Below are 4478 nucleotides of genomic sequence, written 5' to 3'. Positions count from 1 at the left end.
TGGTGTTAGCACAAGGATAGATAGGAGAAGAAACAGAAGAGAGTATCTAGAAAAAAACCAGGCATATATAGACACTTGATTTATGACCAAGTGACACTGCGGAGCAGTGGAGGAAAGGCTAGTGTTCTCAATAAATGGTTCTGGGACAGTTGGACATCTTTATTGCAGAAAATGAAATTGGATTTCCTGTCATACCTAACACAAAAATCAATTCCAGGTGGATTATAGACTTACATATAAAAAACAAAACAATAAAACTTGTGCTAGATAATAAGGGGACTATCTTCCTGACCTTGGGTAGGAAATTATTTCTTAAACATGACACAAAGGGCATTAACTAAAAGAAGATCAATAAAGTTGGTTTCATTAAAATTAAGAAGTTCTGTTCATTGACATACACCATTAAGATAATACAAAGGCAACCACAGAGAGGGAGAACATATTTGCAACAATTTTAACTGAGATATTCAGAATACATAGAGAATTATTATAAATCTTTTTTAAAAAGAAAACAAAGACTACCAATCCAATAGAAAAAGAGGCAAGCGTTTTCACAGATGAGGAAATCCAAATAACCAATGTATATTTATTTTTTTTTGAGATTTTTCATTCATGTATTAATTCCACAATCAAAATAAATCGTAATTTAAAGCCATAACATTTTGAAAAGGTAAAGGAGACTTTGTGTCACAGCGGCATTAATAAAACAACACTGGTCTAAAGTGCAACACTAAACAGGTGTTTTCTGCTCCCAAGGTGGAATAAATACATAACAATTACACTTAAAATTTCACTAAAGATCTGGGAGGAGGCAAGTAGCCCTTGGAAATAAACTGTCCAAGGAACAGAGGCAGGCTGCAGATAACTTTTCTTAACATTTTACCGCAAGAAGGAAAAACCCCCAAGGTGTCTACTAGCGCAAACCCCCGTTTCATGCTCCTGGCCTTGGTTCTTCCTTCCTTCCTCAATCACATCCAAATCCAGAAAGGCCTCTGCACCCCATGCTCAAAAACACCACTGTGAGTCCCCAAGGACCTCAGCACAGACTGTTGTCAATGAGTCTGTGTGCGACCTTCCTCCAGAACCTCCAGGGAAATCAGGAGCCTAAAGAGCAGCAGCATCTCTTTAAACAATGGTTTTAACTGTCCAATGAGCTCTGATGGACCATGTGCATTTCATAAACAAACCAAAATAGTGCCTTAGTATCTTCCTATTTCTCCGGGAAAATTTAAGTAAACCATTCAAGTAAAAAAGAAAAATGTTTACAGAGCAGTGAAAAATGAAAATTCAAAGGGTTTATGCCAAAAAGCAAACCAGTCCTCTGCAGCCTAATTCATTTGTTTCTGGGCCGCGAAGCCATGTAGAGAGCAATTAGGCAGTAGATGGTCCCCCCCCCCAGCGTCAGCGCCATGGTGGTCCGGTAAAGCATTTGGTCAGGCAGGCCTCGTTTCAGGTGGATAGGCACACCGTCGGATTTCAGAAGTCCCCAAGCTGGTCCTGAATCTGCACATATCTTTGAGGATGGGGAAGCTGCCTTCTAGCAACAGCAGGAAGACACTGCCACTCCCACAGCACCTGATCTGCAGTTGGGTCACTGACCTCTCAATTATCTGGAAAAACTTCTGTAGCTCAGGAACTTTGTTTTTCCCAGCATAATCATATACAGCAAAATCAGAACTCAGTTTAGTTGGTGTGGCAAAAATATGATAGGCGGTGCTTCTGTGGAAACCACAGGCCTTAATCCCTGCGGGCTATAGGCGTCGGAAGCCCATGTTCCAGTCAACTTCTGCGTGAAGCCACTAAACTTGTAATACATGACGCCCGGTGTCTGGCTTCCCACAGCCGCTACCTGCGCGACTCTAACCAATGTATATTTAAAACGGTGTTCAACTCCACTGGGAATCAAATAAAGCCTGTCAAAACTTCAATGATAAACAATTGTATATCCGCTAGATTGGAGAAAATTTAAAAGTGGGACAATTCCAAGGCAAGAACATGGAGAAATAAAGGCTTTCAAAAACTGGTGGCAGCTAACATTGGTCCACACACTTTGGAAAATGCTTGGCATTACACATGAGCTATAAATGGCAATTTCTGAATTATTTGTCCTGCTATGGCTGTTTTGTCTCAATATTCTCTTAAAAGAAGGATCTTTTCCCAAAACTCCTTCAAAGGAATTCTAGCTAATTCAACAGATATTTACTGAGTGCTTACTATGTTCCAGACACTATGCTAGTTTTGCAAAAGAAGATAAACAGTCAAGTAAGATTCAGTACTTGACCCCAGGACTTCGCAATTAGTTGGAGATTGACAGACATAAATTGTCAACAGTGAGACAATGTGGTAAATGTGATGGTTAGAATAGAATGCTAGGTAAGAAAATAGGAAAAACACGTAGCTTCGGTTGGAAGCAAAAATGAAGGAGTTTCTATGTGGTGGGTGACCTGAGATGAGAACTGAAGATGGTTTAGGTCTGAGTCACTAAGGTAAGGTTGATAGGATGGATAGCGACCTAAGGTGGAAGGAACCTAAGTTGGAAGACCCAGTGTGTGGAGAATGTGGTGAAGTGAGAACTGCAAGTAATTTAGTGTGGCTGACATGGTGTGAAGTATGAAGTGGACAGAGAGTGAGGCAAAAGAGGCTGGTAGAATCCAGGAAATCCAGGTGATTAAGGGCCTTATGTATCATTCTAATGAATATTAACCTTATCCTGAAGATATTGGACAATGCAATGAGTAATTTTTAAGTAGAGAAGTAAGAAAATGCTTGTATTTTAGACAGATCTTTCTGGGTAATTTGGAGAACACCTAATAGAATGAAAACCTGGTGTGTGGGGATAAGGCCATCTGACCAGAGGCAAAGTTAAAACACTAAACTGAAGAAATTAAATAACTTAGATTTAAGAAGTTAATTTTATCCCAAATATCTATGTAATTCAGATTTTTCTTCAAAAAATTTCCAGATTATTGCCAACTCAATTTGCCTGGTTTGTCATAATTTATGTAAATGAAACAAGATTTATTTCTTCTTTGAATAGGACACAAGATTTCAAGGAAAAAAAATCTATAATATTTTACCAACGATGTGAGATATAATGAGAAAAATACAATGTCAAGAAAGCCCTGACTTAAACTATTATCAATAAGCAAAGGTGAGGTGTTACAACAGCCTGAACATTTTTCAAAAGTCACTAATATCTGATAGCTAGTGATTTGTTCAGTGTTTGTCCAAGAGATGGGTTAATGGCGAATTTGTAGATTATGGCCGGCATCCAATCAGTTTTCCAGCAGGACAAGCCCATCATTTGATAATGTCACTGGTTCAGTTAGGATTAACGTAGGACGAGTGGGAAGTTAAGTGAGTCTTCAGAACATTCTGTCCATTAACAGAGGGAACTTGGAGAAAGATTCAAGGAGAAGAATTTATGGGTATTTTCAGCTTTAGATATATTTGTATATTGAAAAAGGGAAAGCAAAAAAAAAAAAAGAATATAAAATAAATCTCCAAAGACAAGTTCTGATCTTTCCTCCTACTTGAGAACCATTAACACAAAATTTTATGGTGGTAGCTTAGGTTGAGGTACCTAAAAACACGTATGTTTTAAATGGGTGTTCTAATAGGTTATTTCCCATTATAAAGCAGAAAATATCAGCATTGTTCGTGAAGGCCTAGATACCACGAATCTTTGTTTAAGCTCTGTGTTGTCCTGCTCATCTAGTCAAATCTGGAAAGAACCAAATGTGAGATGTCTTATTTTGAACAAACACTTGACATTGCTATCAGATAAAATTACAAGCTAGAATTCTATACAAAGTCACATTGTAATTAAGCTGTTCTAATTGAATACTTTATCTTTTTTAATAGTTACTCTTGCCTTCAGTTTATTAGTAAACATTATCTAATAAAGTACTCTATTATATAGGAAAGTTTGAGCAAAAGGGAAATTGTTTGGGGAAATGAGTAAGCAATGAATAGAATTTGAAATGAAATGTTGTCTTGTGGCAGCCAGGCAATTATGTTCCTTCACAGAGTAAGTGCTTAGTATCCATTTTGTTCATATAGAAGGCATCTCTAGTGATTCAAAGGAGATAGAGAAACAGTTCTTAGGGCTCTCCAGTTTCCCATAAAACACTGCATTGAAAAGATGAATAAACATATAGTTAGATGTTTAAAGAATAAAGTAATTTTATTTCCACTACTGGTCATAAGGTGATGAGTGAATGAATGGGTTGTACTTTGGCTATATGGTTTCTGGTTTTAGGAAGACAACCTTATGGTCAGCTTTGCCACATTCTGCGTGATTGGACTTTCTTGTAGGGAGACAGCCCAGTCCTTGATTGTAATGATTCACTTTCTGAGTTTATATATGTATGTCAGACAAAGTACTTAGCTTCTGGGGTGCCTGGGTGGCTCAGTCGGTTAGGCGGCTGCCTTCGGCTCAGGTCGTGATCCCGGGGTCCTGGGATTGAGCCCCACAT

General features: G+C 38.2%; 1 pseudogene; it reads right to left on the bottom strand.

Annotated features, from left to right (window-relative positions):
* Positions 1-1433: 1433 nt before the first annotated feature.
* Positions 1434-1852, bottom strand: LOC114207962 (cytochrome c oxidase subunit 7A2-like, mitochondrial pseudogene; annotated as a pseudogene).
* Between the last annotated feature and the right edge of the window lie 2626 nt (positions 1853-4478).

Source organism: Eumetopias jubatus, unplaced genomic scaffold (genome assembly GCF_037043125.1).
Source record: "Eumetopias jubatus isolate StellerSeaLion01/CBP00866 unplaced genomic scaffold, mEumJub1_p1.0 scaffold_4, whole genome shotgun sequence".
Classification (NCBI taxonomy): domain Eukaryota; kingdom Metazoa; phylum Chordata; class Mammalia; order Carnivora; family Otariidae; genus Eumetopias; species Eumetopias jubatus.
This window is presented reverse-complemented; position numbering and strand designations above follow the sequence as displayed.